The sequence below is a fragment of the Trematomus bernacchii genome, unplaced genomic scaffold (assembly GCF_902827165.1).
Source record: "Trematomus bernacchii unplaced genomic scaffold, fTreBer1.1, whole genome shotgun sequence".
NCBI lineage: Eukaryota > Metazoa > Chordata > Actinopteri > Perciformes > Nototheniidae > Trematomus > Trematomus bernacchii.
In genome coordinates, this window is record NW_022987648.1 from 14,302,859 (window position 1) to 14,325,771 (window position 22,913).

General features: G+C 39.8%; 23 non-coding genes across 23 annotated transcripts; all 23 read right to left on the bottom strand.

Moving 5' to 3' along the window:
- Nucleotides 1-721: 721 nt before the first annotated feature.
- On the bottom strand, nucleotides 722-793 carry trnaa-ugc. The gene has a single exon. It is a non-coding gene; the product is annotated as a tRNA-Ala (tRNA).
- A 506-nt stretch (nucleotides 794-1,299) lies between these two features.
- On the bottom strand, nucleotides 1,300-1,371 carry trnaa-cgc. Its single transcript has one exon. It is a non-coding gene; the product is annotated as a tRNA-Ala (tRNA).
- Nucleotides 1,372-1,770: 399 nt separating this feature from the next.
- On the bottom strand, nucleotides 1,771-1,842 carry trnaa-ugc. The gene has a single exon. It is a non-coding gene; the product is annotated as a tRNA-Ala (tRNA).
- Nucleotides 1,843-4,637: 2,795 nt separating this feature from the next.
- Nucleotides 4,638-4,709, bottom strand: trnaa-cgc. The gene has a single exon. It is a non-coding gene; the product is annotated as a tRNA-Ala (tRNA).
- A 977-nt stretch (nucleotides 4,710-5,686) lies between these two features.
- Nucleotides 5,687-5,758, bottom strand: trnaa-cgc. Its single transcript has one exon. It is a non-coding gene; the product is annotated as a tRNA-Ala (tRNA).
- Nucleotides 5,759-6,264: 506 nt separating this feature from the next.
- Nucleotides 6,265-6,336, bottom strand: trnaa-cgc. Its single transcript has one exon. It is a non-coding gene; the product is annotated as a tRNA-Ala (tRNA).
- Nucleotides 6,337-6,735: 399 nt separating this feature from the next.
- Nucleotides 6,736-6,807, bottom strand: trnaa-ugc. Its single transcript has one exon. It is a non-coding gene; the product is annotated as a tRNA-Ala (tRNA).
- A 2,795-nt stretch (nucleotides 6,808-9,602) lies between these two features.
- On the bottom strand, nucleotides 9,603-9,674 carry trnaa-cgc. The gene has a single exon. It is a non-coding gene; the product is annotated as a tRNA-Ala (tRNA).
- A 978-nt stretch (nucleotides 9,675-10,652) lies between these two features.
- trnaa-cgc lies at nucleotides 10,653-10,724 on the bottom strand. Its single transcript has one exon. It is a non-coding gene; the product is annotated as a tRNA-Ala (tRNA).
- Nucleotides 10,725-11,123: 399 nt separating this feature from the next.
- Nucleotides 11,124-11,195, bottom strand: trnaa-ugc. The gene has a single exon. It is a non-coding gene; the product is annotated as a tRNA-Ala (tRNA).
- Nucleotides 11,196-11,954: 759 nt separating this feature from the next.
- On the bottom strand, nucleotides 11,955-12,026 carry trnaa-cgc. The gene has a single exon. It is a non-coding gene; the product is annotated as a tRNA-Ala (tRNA).
- Nucleotides 12,027-12,198: 172 nt separating this feature from the next.
- trnaa-ugc lies at nucleotides 12,199-12,270 on the bottom strand. The gene has a single exon. It is a non-coding gene; the product is annotated as a tRNA-Ala (tRNA).
- A 144-nt stretch (nucleotides 12,271-12,414) lies between these two features.
- On the bottom strand, nucleotides 12,415-12,486 carry trnaa-agc. The gene has a single exon. It is a non-coding gene; the product is annotated as a tRNA-Ala (tRNA).
- Nucleotides 12,487-13,407: 921 nt separating this feature from the next.
- On the bottom strand, nucleotides 13,408-13,479 carry trnaa-ugc. Its single transcript has one exon. It is a non-coding gene; the product is annotated as a tRNA-Ala (tRNA).
- A 506-nt stretch (nucleotides 13,480-13,985) lies between these two features.
- On the bottom strand, nucleotides 13,986-14,057 carry trnaa-cgc. The gene has a single exon. It is a non-coding gene; the product is annotated as a tRNA-Ala (tRNA).
- Nucleotides 14,058-14,456: 399 nt separating this feature from the next.
- trnaa-ugc lies at nucleotides 14,457-14,528 on the bottom strand. The gene has a single exon. It is a non-coding gene; the product is annotated as a tRNA-Ala (tRNA).
- Nucleotides 14,529-18,373: 3,845 nt separating this feature from the next.
- trnaa-cgc lies at nucleotides 18,374-18,445 on the bottom strand. Its single transcript has one exon. It is a non-coding gene; the product is annotated as a tRNA-Ala (tRNA).
- Nucleotides 18,446-18,844: 399 nt separating this feature from the next.
- Nucleotides 18,845-18,916, bottom strand: trnaa-ugc. The gene has a single exon. It is a non-coding gene; the product is annotated as a tRNA-Ala (tRNA).
- An 820-nt stretch (nucleotides 18,917-19,736) lies between these two features.
- Nucleotides 19,737-19,808, bottom strand: trnaa-ugc. The gene has a single exon. It is a non-coding gene; the product is annotated as a tRNA-Ala (tRNA).
- A 759-nt stretch (nucleotides 19,809-20,567) lies between these two features.
- trnaa-cgc lies at nucleotides 20,568-20,639 on the bottom strand. Its single transcript has one exon. It is a non-coding gene; the product is annotated as a tRNA-Ala (tRNA).
- A 399-nt stretch (nucleotides 20,640-21,038) lies between these two features.
- Nucleotides 21,039-21,110, bottom strand: trnaa-ugc. The gene has a single exon. It is a non-coding gene; the product is annotated as a tRNA-Ala (tRNA).
- Nucleotides 21,111-21,254: 144 nt separating this feature from the next.
- On the bottom strand, nucleotides 21,255-21,326 carry trnaa-agc. The gene has a single exon. It is a non-coding gene; the product is annotated as a tRNA-Ala (tRNA).
- Nucleotides 21,327-22,724: 1,398 nt separating this feature from the next.
- On the bottom strand, nucleotides 22,725-22,796 carry trnaa-cgc. Its single transcript has one exon. It is a non-coding gene; the product is annotated as a tRNA-Ala (tRNA).
- Between the last annotated feature and the right edge of the window lie 117 nt (nucleotides 22,797-22,913).

Genomic DNA, 22,913 nt, shown 5'->3' on the forward strand with positions numbered 1-22,913 from the left:
ATGCTGGGGATTGATCCCAGGACCTTGTACATGCAAAGCACACGCTCTACCACAGAGCTACATCCCCTTCATGGTGTCCTCATTATCTTCTGTAATTACTATTTTGGATAATGAGGTACAGATGAACAAAGGGCCTGATTTTCAAGAAACTTTAATAAAGGACATTACTTTATGGTCTGAGTATATAAGAAGTCATCTGTTTAAATGGTGTTGGAGATGCTGGGGATTGATCCCAGTACCTTGTACATGCTAAGCACACGCTCAGCAAACGCTCTACCACTGAGGTACATCCCCTTCATTGTGTCACATCAATCCTTACATATGTACTTGTTTGTTTATTATTTTACTAATTCTATTACTTGATTATATAAAAAGATATCTTTCAAGAGCTCTTATTATCACAACAAGAATTAACAGATTCCTTGAGCGTCCATTTGTCGAGACCTTAAGAGGTTAATGGCAATGATGGAGATGCTGGGGATTGATCCCAGTACCTTGTACATGCTAAGCACACGCTCAGCGAACGCTCTACCACTGAGGTACATCCCCTTCATTGTGTCACATCAATCCTTACATATGTACTTGTTTGTTTATTATTTTACTAATTCTATTACTTGATTATATAAAAAGATATCTTTCAAGAGCTCTTATTATCACAACAAAAATTAACAGATTCCTTGAGCTGCGATTTGTCGAGACCTTAAGATGTTAATGGCAATGATGGAGATGCTGGGGATTGATCCCAGGACCTTGTACATGCAAAGCACACGCTCTACCACTGAGCTACATCCCCTTCATGTTATTATATCAATCGGTAGGTACTTGTTTGTACAGTCTTTTAACGATCCGATTGCTTAATTAAACAAAAAAGTACTTTCAAGAGCTCTCATGATCACAGTTCAAATGAAACTTGGATAGAGGGCTCTCCTCAATGGTTTGAGTAACTCTTTAAATGTAGTACAGAATACAATTCTGGCTCAATGTTGTTGGAGATGCTGGGGATTGATCCCAGGACCTTGTACATGCAAAGCACACACACTACCACTGAGCTACATCCCCTTTTAATTCAGTATGAAATGTTGTGTGACTGTGGATTAGTTTGTAAACTGAGACTCAGTTCATTATTCAATTAAAGAGCCATGATGGAGAAGCTGGGGATTGATCCCAAGACCTTGTACATGCAAAGCACACGCTCTACCACTGAGCTACATCCCCTTTTCATTCGGTATGAAATGTTGTGTGACTGTGGATTAGTTTGTAAACTGAGACTCAGTTAATTATTCAATTAAAGAGCCATGATGGAGAAGCTGGGGATTGATTCCAGGACCTTGTACATGCGAAGCACACGCTCTACCACTGAGCTACATCCCCTTCATGGTGTCCTCATTATCTTCTGTAATTACTATTTTGGATAATGAGGTACAGATGAACAAAGGGCCTGATTTTCAAGAAACTTTAATAAAGGACATTACTTTATGGTTTGAGTATATAAGAAGTCATCTGTTTAAATGGTGTTGGAGATGCTGGGGATTGATCCCAGTACTTTGTACATGCTAAGCACACGCTCAGCAAACGCTCTACCACTGAGGTACATCCCCTTCATTGCGTCACATCAATCCTTACATATGTACTTGTTTGTTTATTATTTTACTAATTCTATTACTTGATTATATAAAAAGATAACTTTCAAGAGCTCTTATTATCACACATTTTTTTTACAGATTCCTTGAGTGTCCATTTGTCGAGACCTTAAGATGTTATTGGCAATGATGGAGATGCTGGGGATTGATCCCAGGACCTTGTACATGCAAAGCACACGCTCTACCACTGAGCTACATCCCCTTCATGTTATTATATCAATCGGTAGGTACTTGTTTGTACAGTCTTTAACGATCCGATTGCTTATTCAAACAAAAAAGTACTTTCAAGAGCTCTCATGATCACAGTTCAAATGAAACTTGGATAGAGGGCTCTCCTCAATGGTTTGAGTAACTCTTTAAATGTAGTACAGAATACAATTCCGGCTCAATGTTGTTGGAGATGCTGGGGATTGATCCCAGGACCTTGTACATGCAAAGCACACACACTACCACTGAGCTACATCCCCTTTTAATTCAGTATGAAATGTTGTGTGACTGTGGATTAGTTTGTAAACTGAGACTCAGTTAATTATTCAATTAAAGAGCCATGATGGAGAAGCTGGGGATTGATCCCAAGACCTTAGCCGCGTTCACACCAAGTACTTTCCTGTACTTAGTTCCGGCACTAAGAGCCCTGGCGCTTTTAACCCCAGGGTACTTAGTACAGATCGCGTTCACACCGGAGTACTTTTCCCTGAGGGAAGATTACAAGTACAGTAGGTGGCGGTAAGCACCTTAAAGTTGTTTGCAACCCGCTACAAAACAAGAGAAGAAGAAAAACTGATACAGGATCTGTTTAATCGCCATGTCGGTTTTCTTTATTGCACTCTCAAGACATAACATTAAATAGAAATATTTTAAATGTAACTAAAGTGTCAGTTGTACATGTCAGTAAACATTGTCAATATAAAATAAAGTGTCAGTTGTACTATATAATAACAGTAATAACAATATAAAATAAACTCCCAGCTGTAGGGAGTCTCAGCAGCAAACCCACCTTTATTATATATCTTCCTGAGACCCACTGCATCCGTCTGCCATAAACACTATGCAAACATACATGTTAGTTTTGGCCCATAGTGGACTCCATGTTGTGTTGTGTGAAATGGGGGGGAATTAAAAGTTTAGGTCAAATAGTATTTAAAATGATATAAATTGTCATATTTGTGTATGTGCCCCTGCCATTCCCCCACAAGGTTGCAACATTGATGATAAATAAATGACAAATAAAGCTTTGCCAGTTTATAACCGATGAAACATGATGGTATCAGAATAATCACTTGCATGTGATGTATAGGATGCTACACAGGTCACAAAAGATAAAGTGTCAGTAGAAATAAGCTTAATCGCCATGTCGGTTTTCTTTATTGCACTCTCAAGACATAACATTAAATAGAACAATTTTAAATGTAAATAAAGTGTCAGTTGTACATGTCAGTAAACATTATATATAAAATAAAGTCATAACAGTAATAACAATATAAAATAAACTGTCCCAGGTGTAGGGATATTCTCAGCAGCATGCACACCTTAGTGCAACGTTGTGTGTCGTGTGTCAGTATTTACAAAAACTATACCAAATAAACTGTTATTAAATGCAGTTTGTCGCTCATCCTGCCGCTGCGCCGACGCTTCCTCATGGCGCAGCGCCCACACTTCATCCTGGTGCTGCTGGCGCTCCATCTGCTGCTTGAACACTTCTGCCTGGCGCTCCATCGAGGTGAGCATCTTGTCCTCCGTTTCCTGGGCCTTGGTGAACAGCACCATCTGATCTCCACGCAGCGACTCATTCACCACGGCACGCCGGTCCTCCAACGCCTGGGCGGTGTCAAAGAAATTCGCATCCCGTGTCCGCTTTCCTAAGAGGGGAAAATAAGCAATATACAATATACAAGTTTAGTCGCCATGTAGTTTTACAACATACTAGGAATGTGTTTTTTGTATTTTCACAAATAGAATTAAGGTTTCACAAATCTGAAACTGTGTTATAAAGAATGTTTAGACCCTCTGGGGTAATCCAGTCCAAATAAATCGGCTATGCAGCGATTTAAGAGGTTCAAACACGGAAGATTGTTCCTTTTTGAAGAGTGCTTCATGTATGCTTGAACTTTGTTTAATGTTGTTGAGGCAAGTTAAACATAAAATATGATGAATATTATGAAATAAACATGATTGTGAACATCAGTTCGATGCGCAACGTTCTTTCAAGACAAAGTTACAGTGTGTGTGTACTGTGTGCTCGGGGCCGGTGTTAGCCTATTATGGCTAGCATGGCTAGCTTGATCTACTGAGCAAATAAAAGTACATCTGAGACCATTATTGTGCAGATTAAAACCCCAGTGCATGTAGTTGATTTTACCTTCGTCGTGGTCGTCATCGTTGGCCACTGAATCCGCCGTTTGTAGTCCTGCCCGAGTTTCTTTATTTTTAGCCGGTGTGCCGTGGGGCTGTGCACATTCCCAGGTCGAGTGAAAGCTACTGAACTGGCTTCAGTGCATTCCCTGGGTCGCGTCCTCTGCGTAGATTTCCAGAAGCGCCGACACCTCCTCATCATTTCTTGATGCTTGCCATAACTGCTTTCAAAAACAAACACAACGCACGGAGCGTTGTGTTTTTGTAGCGAGGAAAAACAATGGCGGCTCTACACAACATTTTCAGAGTTGTACGGGCGTGGTTTGCAATTCGCCCAGCCAATCAGCACTGGGGCACTTTTGGAGAACTTTTCACCCACAGAAAAGTACGCTCTCTGAGTTGGCTCTAAAAATGGGGGTAAAAGTACCCGAGATTAAGTACGATTTTTGGTGTGAACGCGACTCACGGAACTAAAACGCGAAAAGTACGGTGAAAGTACTCCGGTGTGAACGCGGCTCTTGTACATGCAAAGCACACGCTTTACCACTGAGCTACATCCCCTTTTCATTCGGTATGAAATGTTGTGTGACTGTGGATTAGTTTGTAAACTGAGACTCAGTTAATTATTCAATTAAAGAGCCATGATGGAGAAGCTGGGGATTGATCCCAGGACCTTGTACATGCGAAGCACACGCTCTACCACTGAGCTACATCCCCTTCATGGTGTCCTCATTATCTTCTGTAATTACTATTTTGGATAATGAGGTACAGATGAACAAAGGGCCTGATTTTCAAGAAACTTTAATAAAGGACATTACTTTATGGTTTGAGTATATAAGAAGTCATCTGTTTAAATGGTGTTGGAGATGCTGGGGATTGATCCCAGTACTTTGTACATGCTAAGCACACGCTCAGCAAACGCTCTACCACTGAGGTACATCCCCTTCATTGCGTCACATCAATCCTTACATATGTACTTGTTTGTTTATTATTTTACTAATTATATTACTTGATTATATAAAAAGATAACTTTCAAGAGCTCTTATTATCACACATTTTTTTTACAGATTCCTTGAGTGTCCATTTGTCGAGACCTTAAGATGTTATTGGCAATGATGGAGATGCTGGGGATTGATCCCAGGACCTTGGACATGCAAAGCACACGCTCTACCACTGAGCTACATCCCCTTCATGTTATTATATCAATCGGTAGGTACTTGTTTGTACAGTCTTTAACGATCCGATTGCTTAATTAAACAAGAAAGTACTTTCAAGAGCTCTCATGATCACAGTTCAAATGAAACTTGGATAGAGGGCTCTCTTCAATGCTTTGAGTAACTCTTTAAATGTAGTACAGATAAACAATTCTGGCTCAATGTTGTTGGAGATGCTGGGGATTGATCCCAGGACCTTGTACATGCAAAGCACACACTCTACCACTGAGATACATCCCCTTTTAATTCGGTATGAAATGTTGTGTGACTGTGGATTAGTTTGTAAACTGAGACTCAGTTAATTATTCAATTAAAGAGCCATGATGGAGAAGCTGGGGATTGATCCCAAGACCTTGTACATGCAAAGCAGACGCTCTACCACTGAGCTACATCCCCTTTTCATTCGGTATGAAATGTTGTGTGACTGTGGATTAGTTTGTAAACTGTGACTCAGTTAATTATTCAATTAAAGAGCCATGATGGAGAAGCTGGGGATTGATCCCAGGACCTTGTACATGCGAAGCACACGCTCTACCACTGAGCTACATACCCTTCATGTTATTATATCAATCGGTAGGTACTTGTTTGTACAGTCTTTTAACGATCCGATTGCTTAATTAAACAAAAAAGTACTTTCAAGAGCTCTCATGATCACAGTTCAAATGAAACTTGGATAGAGGGCTCTCCTCAATGGTTTGAGTAACTCTTTAAATGTAGTACAGAATACAATTCTGGCTCAATATTGTTGGAGATGCTGGGGATTGATCCCAGGACCTTGTACATGCAAAGCACACACACTACCACTGAGCTACATCCCCTTTTAATTCAGTATGAAATGTTGTGTGACTGTGGATTAGTTTGTAAACTGAGACTCAGTTCATTATTCAATTAAAGAGCCATGATGGAGAAGCTGGGGATTGATCCCAAGACCTTGTACATGCAAAGCACACGCTCTACCACTGAGCTACATCCCCTTTTCATTCGGTATGAAATGTTGTGTGACTGTGGATTAGTTTGTAAACTGAGACTCAGTTAATTATTCAATTAAAGAGCCATGATGGAGAAGCTGGGGATTGATTCCAGGACCTTGTACATGCGAAGCACACGCTCTACCACTGAGCTACATCCCCTTCATGGTGTCCTCATTATCTTCTGTAATTACTATTTTGGATAATGAGGTACAGATGAACAAAGGGCCTGATTTTCAAGAAACTTTAATAAAGGACATTACTTTATGGTTTGAGTATATAAGAAGTCATCTGTTTAAATGGTGTTGGAGATGCTGGGGATTGATCCCAGTACTTTGTACATGCTAAGCACACGCTCAGCAAACGCTCTACCACTGAGGTACATCCCCTTCATTGCGTCACATCAATCCTTACATATGTACTTGTTTGTTTATTATTTTACTAATTCTATTACTTGATTATATAAAAAGATAACTTTCAAGAGCTCTTATTATCACACATTTTTTTTACAGATTCCTTGAGTGTCCATTTGTCGAGACCTTAAGATGTTATTGGCAATGATGGAGATGCTGGGGATTGATCCCAGGACCTTGTACATGCAAAGCACACGCTCTACCACTGAGCTACATCCCCTTCATGTTATTATATCAATCGGTAGGTACTTGTTTGTACAGTCTTTAACGATCCGATTGCTTATTCAAACAAAAAAGTACTTTCAAGAGCTCTCATGATCACAGTTCAAATGAAACTTGGATAGAGGGCTCTCCTCAATGGTTTGAGTAACTCTTTAAATGTAGTACAGAACACAATTCTGGCTCAATGTTGTTGGAGATGCTGGGGATTGATCCCAGGACCTTGTACATGCAAAGCACACACACTACCACTGAGCTACATCCCCTTTTAATTCAGTATGAAATGTTGTGTGACTGTGGATTAGTTTGTAAACTGAGACTCAGTTAATTATTCAATTAAAGAGCCATGATGGAGAAGCTGGGGATTGATCCCAAGACCTTAGCCGCGTTCACACCAAGTACTTTCCTGTACTTAGTTCCGGCACTAAGAGCCCTGGCGCTTTTAACCCCAGGGTACTTAGTACAGATCGCGTTCACACCGGAGTACTTTTCCCTGAGGGAAGATTACAAGTACAGTAGGTGGCGGTAAGCACCTTAAAGTTGTTTGCAACCCGCTACAAAACAAGAGAAGAAGAAAAACTGATACAGGATCTGTTTAATCGCCATGTCGGTTTTCTTTATTGCACTCTCAAGACATAACATTAAATAGAAATATTTTAAATGTAACTAAAGTGTCAGTTGTACATGTCAGTAAACATTGTCAATATAAAATAAAGTGTCAGTTGTACTATATAATAACAGTAATAACAATATAAAATAAACTCCCAGCTGTAGGGAGTCTCAGCAGCAAACCCACCTTTATTATATATCTTCCTGAGACCCACTGCATCCGTCTGCCATAAACACTATGCAAACATACATGTTAGTTTTGGCCCATAGTGGACTCCATGTTGTGTTGTGTGAAATGGGGGGGAATTAAAAGTTTAGGTCAAATAATATTTAAAATGATATAAATTGTCATATTTGTGTATGTGCCCCTGCCATTCCCCCACAAGGTTGCAACATTGATGATAAATAAATGACAAATAAAGCTTTGCCAGTTTATAACCGATGAAACATGATGGTATCAGAATAATCACTTGCATGTGATGTATAGGATGCTACACAGGTCACAAAAGATAAAGTGTCAGTAGAAATAAGCTTAATCGCCATGTCGGTTTTCTTTATTGCACTCTCAAGACATAACATTAAATAGAACAATTTTAAATGTAAATAAAGTGTCAGTTGTACATGTCAGTAAACATTATATATAAAATAAAGTCATAACAGTAATAACAATATAAAATAAACTGTCCCAGGTGTAGGGATATTCTCAGCAGCATGCACACCTTAGTGCAACGTTGTGTGTCGTGTGTCAGTATTTACAAAAACTATACCAAATAAACTGTTATTAAATGCAGTTTGTCGCTCATCCTGCCGCTGCGCCGACGCTTCCTCATGGCGCAGCGCCCACACTTCATCCTGGTGCTGCTGGCGCTCCATCTGCTGCTTGAACACTTCTGCCTGGCGCTCCATCGAGGTGAGCATCTTGTCCTCCGTTTCCTGGGCCTTGGTGAACAGCACCATCTGATCTCCACGCAGCGACTCATTCACCACGGCACGCCGGTCCTCCAACGCCTGGGCGGTGTCAAAGAAATTCGCATCCCGTGTCCGCTTTCCTAAGAGGGGAAAATAAGCAATATACAATATACAAGTTTAGTCGCCATGTAGTTTTACAACATACTAGGAATGTGTTTTTTGTATTTTCACAAATAGAATTAAGGTTTCACAAATCTGAAACTGTGTTATAAAGAATGTTTAGACCCTCTGGGGTAATCCAGTCCAAATAAATCGGCTATGCAGCGATTTAAGAGGTTCAAACACGGAAGATTGTTCCTTTTTGAAGAGTGCTTCATGTATGCTTGAACTTTGTTTAATGTTGTTGAGGCAAGTTAAACATAAAATATGATGAATATTATGAAATAAACATGATTGTGAACATCAGTTCGATGCGCAACGTTCTTTCAAGACAAAGTTACAGTGTGTGTGTACTGTGTGCTCGGGGCCGGTGTTAGCCTATTATGGCTAGCATGGCTAGCTTGATCTACTGAGCAAATAAAAGTACATCTGAGACCATTATTGTGCAGATTAAAACCCCAGTGCATGTAGTTGATTTTACCTTCGTCGTGGTCGTCATCGTTGGCCACTGAATCCGCCGTTTGTAGTCCTGCCCGAGTTTCTTTATTTTTAGCCGGTGTGCCGTGGGGCTGTGCACATTCCCAGGTCGAGTGAAAGCTACTGAACTGGCTTCAGTGCATTCCCTGGGTCGCGTCCTCTGCGTAGATTTCCAGAAGCGCCGACACCTCCTCATCATTTCTTGATGCTTGCCATAACTGCTTTCAAAAACAAACACAACGCACGGAGCGTTGTGTTTTTGTAGCGAGGAAAAACAATGGCGGCTCTACACAACATTTTCAGAGTTGTACGGGCGTGGTTTGCAATTCGCCCAGCCAATCAGCACTGGGGCACTTTTGGAGAACTTTTCACCCACAGAAAAGTACGCTCTCTGAGTTGGCTCTAAAAATGGGGGTAAAAGTACCCGAGATTAAGTACGATTTTTGGTGTGAACGCGACTCACGGAACTAAAACGCGAAAAGTACGGTGAAAGTACTCCGGTGTGAACGCGGCTCTTGTACATGCAAAGCACACGCTTTACCACTGAGCTACATCCCCTTTTCATTCGGTATGAAATGTTGTGTGACTGTGGATTAGTTTGTAAACTGAGACTCAGTTAATTATTCAATTAAAGAGCCATGATGGAGAAGCTGGGGATTGATCCCAGGACCTTGTACATGCGAAGCACACGCTCTACCACTGAGCTTCATCCCCTTCATGGTGTCCTCATTATCTTCTGTAATTACTATTTTGGATAATGAGGTACAGATGAACAAAGGGCCTGATTTTCAAGAAACTTTAATAAAGGACATTACTTTATGGTTTGAGTATATAAGAAGTCATCTGTTTAAATGGTGTTGGAGATGCTGGGGATTTATCCCAGTACTTTGTACATGCTAAGCACACGCTCAGCAAACGCTCTACCACTGAGGTACATCCCCTTCATTGCGTCACATCAATCCTTACATATGTACTTGTTTGTTTATTATTTTACTAATTCTATTACTTGATTATATAAAAAGATAACTTTCAAGAGCTCTTATTATCACAACAAAAATTAACAGATTCCTTGAGCTGCGATTTGTCGAGACCTTAAGATGTTTATGGCAATGATGGAGATGCTGGGGATTGATCCCAGGACCTTGTACATGCAAAGCACACGCTCTACCACGGAGCTACATCCCCTTCATGTTGTTATATCAATCGGTAGGTACTTGTTTGTACAGTCTTTTAACGATCCGATTGCTTAATTAAACAAAAAAGTACTTTCAAGAGCTCTCGTGATCACAGTTCAAATGAAACTTGGATAGAGGGCTCTCTTCAATGGTTTGAGTAACTCTTTAAATGTAGTACAGAATAACAATTCTGGCTCAATGTTGTTGGAGATGCTGGGGATTGATCCCAGGACCTTGTACATGCAAAGCACACACTCTACCACTGAGATACATCCCCTTTTAATTCGGTATGAAATGTTGTGTGACTGTGGATTAGTTTGTAAACTGAGACTCAGTTAATTATTCAATTAAAGAGCCATGATGGAGAAGCTGGGGATTTATCCCAAGACCTTGTACATGCAAAGCACACGCCCTACCACTGAGCTACATCCCCTTTTCATTCGGTATGAAATGTTGTGTGACTGTGGATTAGTTTGTAAACTGAGACTCAGTTAATTATTCAATTAAAGAGCCATGATGGAGAAGCTGGGGATTGATCCCAGGACCTTGTACATGCGAAGCACACGCTCTACCACTGAGCTACATCCCCTTCATGGTGTCCTCATTATCTTCTGTAATTACTATTTTGGATAATGAGGTACAGATGAACAAAGGGCCTGATTTTCAAGAAACTTTAATAAAGGAAATTACATTATGGTTTGAGTATATAAGAAGTCATCTGTTTAAATGGTGTTGGAGATGCTGGGGATTGATCCCAGTACTTTGTACATGCTAAGCACACGCTCAGCAACCGCTCTACCACTGAGGTACATCCCCTTCATTGCGTCACATCAATCCTTACATATGTACTTGTTTGTTTATTATTTTACTAATTCTATTACTTGATTATATAAAAAGATAACTTTCAAGAGCTCTTATTATCACACATTTTTTTTACAGATTCCTTGAGTGTCCATTTGTCGAGACCTTAAGATGTTATTGGCAATGATGGAGATGCTGGGGATTGATCCCAGGACCTTGTACATGCAAAGCACACGCTCTACCACTGAGCTACATCCCCTTCATGTTATTATATCAATCAGTAGGTACTTGTTTGTACAGTCTTTAACGATCCGATTGCTTAATCAAACAAAAAAGTACTTTCAAGGGCTCTCGTGATCACAGTTCAAATGAAACCTGGATAGAGGGCTCTCCTCAATGGTTTGAGTAACTCTTTAAATGTAGTACAGAATACAATTCTGGCTCAATGTTGTTGGAGATGCTGGGGATTGATCCCAGGACCTTGTACATGCTAAGCACACGTTCAGCAAACGCTCTACCACTGAGGTACATCCCCTTCATTGTGTCACATCAATCCTCACATATGTACTTGTTTGTTTATTATTTTACTAATTCTATTACTTGATTATATAAAAAGATATCTTTCAAGAGCTCTTATTATCACAACAAAAATAATAGATTCCTTGAGCGTCCATTTGTCGAGACCTTAATATCTAATTGGCAATGATGGAGATGCTGGGGATTGTTCCCAGGACCTTGTACATGCAAAGCACACGCTCTACCACTGAGCTACATCCCCTTTTCATTCGGTATGAAATGTTGTGTGACTGTGGATTAGTTTGTAAACTGAGACTCAGTTAATTATTCAATTAAAGAGCCATGATGGAGAAGCTGGTGATTGATCCCAGGACCTTGTACATGCAAAGCACACGCTCTACCACTGAGCTACATCCCCTTTTCATTCGGTATGAAATGTTGTGTGACTGTGGATTAGTTTGTAAACTGAGACTCAGTTAATTATTCAATTAAAGAGCCATGATGGAGAAGCTGGGGATTGATCCCAAGACCTTGTACATGCGAAGCACACGCTCTACCACTGAGGTACATCCCCTTCATTGTGTCACATCAATCCTTACATATGTACTTGTTTGTTTATTATTTTACTAATTCTATTACTTGATTATATAAAAAGATATCTTTCAAGAGCTCTTATTATCACAACAAAAATTAACAGATTCCTTGAGTGTTCATTTGTCGAGACCTTAAAATGTTATTGGCAATGATGGAGATGCTGGGGATTGATCCCAGGACCTTGTACATGCAAAGCACACGCTCTACCACTGAGCTACATCCCCTTCATGGTGTCCTCATTATCTTCTGTAATTACTATTTTGGATAATGAGGTACAGATGAACAAAGGGCCTGATTTTCAAGAAACTTTAATAAAGGACATTACTTTATGGTTTGAGTATATAAGAAGTCATCTGTTTAAATGGTGTTGGAGATGCTGGGGAATGATCCCAGTACCTTGTACATGCTAAGCACACACTCTACCACTGAGCTACATCCCCTTCATGTTATTATATCAATCGGTAGGTACTTGTTTGAACAGTCTTTTAACGATCCGATTGCTTAATCAAACAAAAAAGTACTTTCAAGAGCTCTCATGATCACAGTTCAAATGAAACTTGGATAGAGGGCTCTCTTCAATGGTTTGAGTAACTCTTTAAATGTAGTACAGAATAACAATTCTGGCTCGATGTTGTTGGAGATGCTGGGGATTGATCCCAGGACCTTGTACATGCAAAGCACACGCTCTACCACAGAGCTACATCCCCTTCATGGTGTCCTCATTATCTTCTGTAATTACTATTTTGGATAATGAGGTACAGATGAACAAAGGGCCTGATTTTCAAGAAACTTTAATAAAGGACATTACTTTATGGTCTGAGTATATAAGAAGTCATCTGTTTAAATGGTGTTGGAGATGCTGGGGATTGATCCCAGTACCTTGTACATGCTAAGCACACGCTCAGCAAACGCTCTACCACTGAGGTACATCCCCTTCATTGTGTCACATCAATCCTTACATATGTACTTGTTTGTTTATTATTTTACTAATTCTATTACTTGATTATATAAAAAGATATCTTTCAAGAGCTCTTATTATCACAACAAGAATTAACAGATTCCTTGAGCGTCCATTTGTCGAGACCTTAAGAGGTTAATGGCAATGATGGAGATGCTGGGGATTGATCCCAGTACCTTGTACATGCTAAGCACACGCTCAGCGAACGCTCTACCACTGAGGTACATCCCCTTCATTGTGTCACATCAATCCTTACATATGTACTTGTTTGTTTATTATTTTACTAATTCTATTACTTGATTATATAAAAAGATATCTTTCAAGAGCTCTTATTATCACAACAAAAATTAACAGATTCCTTGAGCTGCGATTTGTCGAGACCTTAAGATGTTAATGGCAATGATGGAGATGCTGGGGATTGATCCCAGGACCTTGTACATGCAAAGCACACGCTCTACCACTGAGCTACATCCCCTTCATGTTATTATATCAATCGGTAGGTACTTGTTTGTACAGTCTTTTAACGATCCGATTGCTTAATTAAACAAAAAAGTACTTTCAAGAGCTCTCATGATCACAGTTCAAATGAAACTTGGATAGAGGGCTCTCCTCAATGGTTTGAGTAACTCTTTAAATGTAGTACAGAATACAATTCTGGCTCAATGTTGTTGGAGATGCTGGGGATTGATCCCAGGACCTTGTACATGCAAAGCACACACACTACCACTGAGCTACATCCCCTTTTAATTCAGTATGAAATGTTGTGTGACTGTGGATTAGTTTGTAAACTGAGACTCAGTTCATTATTCAATTAAAGAGCCATGATGGAGAAGCTGGGGATTGATCCCAAGACCTTGTACATGCAAAGCACACGCTCTACCACTGAGCTACATCCCCTTTTCATTCGGTATGAAATGTTGTGTGACTGTGGATTAGTTTGTAAACTGAGACTCAGTTAATTATTCAATTAAAGAGCCATGATGGAGAAGCTGGGGATTGATTCCAGGACCTTGTACATGCGAAGCACACGCTCTACCACTGAGCTACATCCCCTTCATGGTGTCCTCATTATCTTCTGTAATTACTATTTTGGATAATGAGGTACAGATGAACAAAGGGCCTGATTTTCAAGAAACTTTAATAAAGGACATTACTTTATGGTTTGAGTATATAAGAAGTCATCTGTTTAAATGGTGTTGGAGATGCTGGGGATTGATCCCAGTACTTTGTACATGCTAAGCACACGCTCAGCAAACGCTCTACCACTGAGGTACATCCCCTTCATTGCGTCACATCAATCCTTACATATGTACTTGTTTGTTTATTATTTTACTAATTCTATTACTTGATTATATAAAAAGATAACTTTCAAGAGCTCTTATTATCACACATTTTTTTTACAGATTCCTTGAGTGTCCATTTGTCGAGACCTTAAGATGTTATTGGCAATGATGGAGATGCTGGGGATTGATCCCAGGACCTTGTACATGCAAAGCACACGCTCTACCACTGAGCTACATCCCCTTCATGTTATTATATCAATCGGTAGGTACTTGTTTGTACAGTCTTTAACGATCCGATTGCTTATTCAAACAAAAAAGTACTTTCAAGAGCTCTCATGATCACAGTTCAAATGAAACTTGGATAGAGGGCTCTCCTCAATGGTTTGAGTAACTCTTTAAATGTAGTACAGAATACAATTCCGGCTCAATGTTGTTGGAGATGCTGGGGATTGATCCCAGGACCTTGTACATGCAAAGCACACACACTACCACTGAGCTACATCCCCTTTTAATTCAGTATGAAATGTTGTGTGACTGTGGATTAGTTTGTAAACTGAGACTCAGTTAATTATTCAATTAAAGAGCCATGATGGAGAAGCTGGGGATTGATCCCAAGACCTTAGCCGCGTTCACACCAAGTACTTTCCTGTACTTAGTTCCGGCACTAAGAGCCCTGGCGCTTTTAACCCCAGGGTACTTAGTACAGATCGCGTTCACACCGGAGTACTTTTCCCTGAGGGAAGATTACAAGTACAGTAGGTGGCGGTAAGCACCTTAAAGTTGTTTGCAACCCGCTACAAAACAAGAGAAGAAGAAAAACTGATACAGGATCTGTTTAATCGCCATGTCGGTTTTCTTTATTGCACTCTCAAGACATAACATTAAATAGAAATATTTTAAATGTAACTAAAGTGTCAGTTGTACATGTCAGTAAACATTGTCAATATAAAATAAAGTGTCAGTTGTACTATATAATAACAGTAATAACAATATAAAATAAACTCCCAGCTGTAGGGAGTCTCAGCAGCAAACCCACCTTTATTATATATCTTCCTGAGACCCACTGCATCCGTCTGCCATAAACACTATGCAAACATACATGTTAGTTTTGGCCCATAGTGGACTCCATGTTGTGTTGTGTGAAATGGGGGGGAATTAAAAGTTTAGGTCAAATAGTATTTAAAATGATATAAATTGTCATATTTGTGTATGTGCCCCTGCCATTCCCCCACAAGGTTGCAACATTGATGATAAATAAATGACAAATAAAGCTTTGCCAGTTTATAACCGATGAAACATGATGGTATCAGAATAATCACTTGCATGTGATGTATAGGATGCTACACAGGTCACAAAAGATAAAGTGTCAGTAGAAATAAGCTTAATCGCCATGTCGGTTTTCTTTATTGCACTCTCAAGACATAACATTAAATAGAACAATTTTAAATGTAAATAAAGTGTCAGTTGTACATGTTAGTAAACATTATATATAAAATAAAGTCATAACAGTAATAACAATATAAAATAAACTGTCCCAGGTGTAGGGATATTCTCAGCAGCATGCACACCTTAGTGCAACGTTGTGTGTCGTGTGTCAGTATTTACAAAAACTATACCAAATAAACTGTTATTAAATGCAGTTTGTCGCTCATCCTGCCGCTGCGCCGACGCTTCCTCATGGCGCAGCGCCCACACTTCATCCTGGTGCTGCTGGCGCTCCATCTGCTGCTTGAACACTTCTGCCTGGCGCTCCATCGAGGTGAGCATCTTGTCCTCCGTTTCCTGGGCCTTGGTGAACAGCACCATCTGATCTCCACGCAGCGACTCATTCACCACGGCACGCCGGTCCTCCAACGCCTGGGCGGTGTCAAAGAAATTCGCATCCCGTGTCCGCTTTCCTAAGAGGGGAAAATAAGCAATATACAATATACAAGTTTAGTCGCCATGTAGTTTTACAACATACTAGGAATGTGTTTTTTGTATTTTCACAAATAGAATTAAGGTTTCACAAATCTGAAACTGTGTTATAAAGAATGTTTAGACCCTCTGGGGTAATCCAGTCCAAATAAATCGGCTATGCAGCGATTTAAGAGGTTCAAACACGGAAGATTGTTCCTTTTTGAAGAGTGCTTCATGTATGCTTGAACTTTGTTTAATGTTGTTGAGGCAAGTTAAACATAAAATATGATGAATATTATGAAATAAACATGATTGTGAACATCAGTTCGATGCGCAACGTTCTTTCAAGACAAAGTTACAGTGTGTGTGTACTGTGTGCTCGGGGCCGGTGTTAGCCTATTATGGCTAGCATGGCTAGCTTGATCTACTGAGCAAATAAAAGTACATCTGAGACCATTATTGTGCAGATTAAAACCCCAGTGCATGTAGTTGATTTTACCTTCGTCGTGGTCGTCATCGTTGGCCACTGAATCCGCCGTTTGTAGTCCTGCCCGAGTTTCTTTATTTTTAGCCGGTGTGCCGTGGGGCTGTGCACATTCCCAGGTCGAGTGAAAGCTACTGAACTGGCTTCAGTGCATTCCCTGGGTCGCGTCCTCTGCGTAGATTTCCAGAAGCGCCGACACCTCCTCATCATTTCTTGATGCTTGCCATAACTGCTTTCAAAAACAAACACAACGCACGGAGCGTTGTGTTTTTGTAGCGAGGAAAAACAATGGCGGCTCTACACAACATTTTCAGAGTTGTACGGGCGTGGTTTGCAATTCGCCCAGCCAATCAGCACTGGGGCACTTTTGGAGAACTTTTCACCCACAGAAAAGTACGCTCTCTGAGTTGGCTCTAAAAATGGGGGTAAAAGTACCCGAGATTAAGTACGATTTTTGGTGTGAACGCGACTCACGGAACTAAAACGCGAAAAGTACGGTGAAAGTACTCCGGTGTGAACGCGGCTCTTGTACATGCAAAGCACACGCTTTACCACTGAGCTACATCCCCTTTTCATTCGGTATGAAATGTTGTGTGACTGTGGATTAGTTTGTAAACTGAGACTCAGTTAATTATTCAATTAAAGAGCCATGATGGAGAAGCTGGGGATTGATCCCAGGACCTTGTACATGCGAAGCACACGCTCTACCACTGAGCTTCATCCCATTCATGGTGTCCTCATTATCTTCTGTAATTACTATTTTGGATAATGAGGTACAGATGAACAAAGGGCCTGATTTTCAAGAAACTTTAATAAAGGACATTACTTTATGGTTTGAGTATATAAGAAGTCATCTGTTTAAATGGTGTTGGAGATGCTGGGGATTGATCCCAGTACTTTGTACATGCTAAGCACACGCTCAGCAAACGCTCTACCACTGAGGTACATCCCCTTCATTGCGTCACATCAATCCTTACATATGTACTTGTTTGTTTATTATTTTACTAATTCTATTACTTGATTATATAAAAAGATAACTTTCAAGAGCTCTTATTATCACACATTTTTTTTTACAGATTCCTTGAGTGTCCATTTGTCGAGACCTTAAGATGTTATTGGCAATGATGGAGATGCTGGGGATTGATCCCAGGACCTTGGACATGCAAAGCACACGCTCTACCACTGAGCTACATCCCCTTCATGTTATTATATCAATCGGTAGGTACTTGTTTGTACAGTCTTTAACGATCCGATTGCTTAATTAAACAAGAAAGTACTTTCAAGAGCTCTCATGATCACAGTTCAAATGAAACTTGGATAGAGGGCTCTCTTCAATGGTTTGAGTAACTCTTTAAATGTAGTACAGATAAACAATTCTGGCTCAATGTTGTTGGAGATGCTGGGGATTGATCCCAGGACCTTGTACATGCAAAGCACACACTCTACCACTGAGATACATCCCCTTTTAATTCGGTATGAAATGTTGTGTGACTGTGGATTAGTTTGTAAACTGAGACTCAGTTAATTATTCAATTAAAGAGCCATGATGGAGAAGCTGGGGATTGATCCCAAGACCTTGTACATGCAAAGCACACGCTCTACCACTGAGCTACATCCCCTTTTCATTCGGTATGAAATGTTGTGTGACTGTGGATTAGTTTGTAAACTGTGACTCAGTTAATTATTCAATTAAAGAGCCATGATGGAGAAGCTGGGGATTGATCCCAGGACCTTGTACATGCGAAGCACACGCTCTACCACTGAGCTACATCCCCTTCATGGTGTCCTCATTATCTTCTGTAATTACTATTTTGGATAATGAGGTACAGATGAACAAAGGGCCTGATTTTCAAGAAACTTTAATAAAGGACATTACTTTATGGTTTGAGTATATAAGAAGTCATCTGTTTAAATGGTGTTGGAGATGCTGGGTATTGATCCCAGTACTTTGTACATGCTAAGCACACGCTCAGCAAACGCTCTACCACTGAGGTACATCCCCTTCATTGCGTCACATCAATCCTTACATATGTACTTGTTTGTTTATTATTTTACTAATTCTATTACTTGATTATATAAAAAGATAACTTTCAAGAGCTCTTATTATCACACATTTTTTTTACAGATTCCTTGAGTGTCCATTTGTCGAGACCTTAAGATGTTATTGGCAATGATGGAGATGCTGGGGATTGATCCCAGGACCTTGTACATGCAAAGCACACGCTCTACCACTGAGCTACATCCCCTTCATGTTATTATATCAATCGGTAGGTACTTGTTTGTACAGTCTTTAACGATCCGATTGCTTATTAAAACAAAAAAGTACTTTCAAGAGCTCTCATGATCACAGTTCAAATGAAACTTGGATAGAGGGCTCTCCTCAATGGTTTGAGTAACTCTTTAAATGTAGTACAGAATACAATTCTGGCTCAATGTTGTTGGAGATGCTGGGGATTGATCCCAGGACCTTGTACATGCAAAGCACACACACTACCACTGAGCTACATCCCCTTTTAATTCAGTATGAAATGTTGTGTGACTGTGGATTAGTTTGTAAACTGAGACTCAGTTAATTATTCAATTAAAGAGCCATGATGGAGAAGCTGGGGATTGATCCCAATACCTTGTACATGCAAAGCACACGCTCTACCACTGAGCTACATCCCCTTCATGGTGTCCTCATTATCTTCTGTAATTACTATTTTGGATAATGAGGTACAGATGAACAAAGGGCCTGATTTTCAAGAAACTTTAATAAAGGACATTACTTTATGGTTTGAGTATATAAGAAGTCATCTGTTTAAATGGTGTTGGAGATGCTGGAGATTGATCCCAGTACCTTGTACATGCTAAGCACACGCTCAGCAAACACTCTACAACTGAGGTACATCCCCTTCATTGTGTCACATCAATCCTTACATATGTACTTGTTTGTTTATTATTTTACTAATTCTATTACTTGATTATATAAAAAGATATCTTTCAAGAGCTCTTATTATCACAACAAAAATTAACAGATTCCTTGAGTGTTCATTTGTCGAGACCTTAAGATGTTATTGGCAATGATGGAGATGCTGGGGATTGATCCCAGGACCTTGTACATGCAAAGCACACGCTCTACCACTGAGCTACATCCCCTTCATGTTATTATATCAATCGGTAGGTACTTGTTTGTACAGTCTTTAACGATCCGATTGCTTATTCAAACAAAAAAGTACTTTCAAGAGCTCTCATGATCACAGTTCAAATGAAACTTGGATAGAGGGCTCTCCTCAATGGTTTGAGTAACTCTTTAAATGTATTACAGAATACAATTCTGGCTCAATGTTGTTGGAGATGCTGGGGATTGATCCCAGGACCTTGTACATGCTAAGCACACGCTCAGCAAACGCTCTACCACTGAGGTAAATCCCCTTCATTGTGTCACATCAATCCTCACATATGTACTTGTTTGTTTATTATTTTACTAATTCTATTACTTGATTATATAAAAAGATATCTTTCAAGAGCTCTTATTATCACAACAAAAATAATAGATTCCTTGAGCGTCCATTTGTCGAGACCTTAATATCTTATTGGCAATGATGGAGATGCTGGGGATTGTTCCCAGGACCTTGTACATGCAAAGCACACGCTCTACCACTGAGCTACATCCCCTTTTCATTCGGTATGAAATGTTGTGTGACTGTGGATTAGTTTGTAAACTGAGACTCAGTTAATTATTCAATTAAAGAGCCATGATGGAGAAGCTGGGGATTGATCCCAGGACCTTGTACATGCAAAGCACACGCGCTACCACTGAGCTACATCCCCTTTTCATTCGGTATGAAATGTTGTGTGACTGTGGATTAGTTTGTAAACTGAGACTCAGTTAATTATTCAATTAAAGAGCCATGATGGAGAAGCTGGGGATTGATCCCAAGACCTTGTACATGCGAAGCACACGCTCTACCACTGAGCTACATCCCCTTCATGGTGTCCTCATTATCTTCTGTAATTACTATTTTGGATAATGAGGTACAGATGAACAAAGGGCCTGATTTTCAAGAAACTTTAATAAAGGACATTACTTTATGGTTTGAGTATATAAGAAGTCATCTGTTTAAATGGTGTTGGAGATGCTGGGGATTGATCCCAGTACCTTGTACATGCTAAGCACACGCTCAGCAAACACTCTACCACTGAGGTACATCCCCTTCATTGTGTCACATCAATCCTTACATATGTACTTGTTTGTTTATTATTTTACTAATTCTATTACTTGATTATATAAAAAGATATCTTTCAAGAGCTCTTATTATCACAACAAAAATTAACAGATTCCTTGAGTGTTCATTTGTCGAGACCTTAAGATGTTATTGGCAATGATGGAGATGCTGGGGATTGATCCCAGGACCTTGTACATGCAAAGCACACGCTCTACCACTGAGCTACATCCCCTTCATGGTGTCCTCATTATCTTCTGTAATTACTATTTTGGATAATGAGGTACAGATGAACAAAGGGCCTGATTTTCAAGAAACTTTAATAAAGGACATTACTTTATGGTTTGAGTATATAAGAAGTCATCTGTTTAAATGGTGTTGGAGATGCTGGGGCATGATCCCAGTACCTTGTACATGCTAAGCACACACTCTACCACTGAGCTACATCCCCTTCATGTTATTATATCAATCGGTAGGTACTTGTTTGTACAGTCTTTAACGATCTGATTGCTTATTCAAACAAAAAAGTACTTTCAAGAGCTCTCATGATCACAGTTCAAATGAAACTTGGATAGAGGGCTCTCCTCAATGGTTTGAGTAACTCTTTAAATGTAGTACAGAATACAATTCTGGCTCAATGTTGTTGGAGATGCTGGGGATTGATCCCAGGACCTTGTACATGCAAAGCACACACACTACCACTGAGCTACATCCCCTTTTAATTCAGTATGAAATGTTGTGTGACTGTGGATTAGTTTGTAAACTGAGACTCAGTTAATTATTCAATTAAAGAGCCATGATGGAGAAGCTGGGGATTGATCCCAAGACCTTGTACATGCAAAGCACACGCTCTACCACTGAGCTACATCCCCTTCATGGTGTCCTCATTATCTTCTGTAATTACTATTTTGGATAATGAGGTACAGATGAACAAAGGGCCTGATTTTCAAGAAACTTTAATAAAGGACATTACTTTATGGTTTGAGTATATAAGAAGTCATCTGTTTAAATGGTGTTGGAGATGCTGGGGATTGATCCCAGTACTTTGTACATGCTAAGCACACGCTCAGCAAACGCTCTACCACTGAGGTACATCCCCTTCATTGCGTCACATCAATCCTTACATATGTACTTGTTTGTTTATTATTTTACTAATTCTATTACTTGATTATATAAGAAGATAACTTTCAAGAGCTCTTATTATCACACATTTTTTTTACAGATTCCTTGAGTGTCCATTTGTCGAGACCTTAAGATGTTATTGGCAATGATGGAGATGCTGGGGATTGATCCCAGGACCTTGGACATGCAAAGCACACGCTCTACCACTGAGCTACATCCCCTTCATGTTATTATATCAATCGGTAGGTACTTGTTTGTACAGTCTTTAACGATCCGATTGCTTAATTAAACAAAAAAGTACTTTCAAGAGCTCTCATGATCACAGTTCAAATGAAACTTGGATGGAGGGCTCTCTTCAATGGTTTGAGTAACTCTTTAAATGTAGTACAGATAAACAATTCTGGCTCAATGTTGTTGGAGATGCTGGGGATTGATCCCAGGACCTTGTACATGCAAAGCACACACTCTACCACTGAGATACATCCCCTTTTAATTCGGTATGAAATGTTGTGTGACTGTGGATTAGTTTGTAAACTGAGACTCAGTTAATTATTCAATTAAAGAGCCATGATGGAGAAGCTGGGGATTGATCCCAAGACCTTGTACATGCAAAGCACACGCTCTACCACTGAGCTACATCCCCTTTTCATTCGGTATGAAATGTTGTGTGACTGTGGATTAGTTTGTAAACTGTGACTCAGTTAATTATTCAATTAAAGAGCCATGATGGAGAAGCTGGGGATTGATCCCAGGACCTTGTACATGCGAAGCACACGCTCTACCACTGAGCTACATCCCCTTCATGGTGTCCTTATTATCTTCTGTAATTACTATTTTGGATAATGAGGTACAGATGAACAAAGGGCCTGATTTTCAAGAAACTTTAATAAAGGACATTACTTTATGGTTTGAGTAT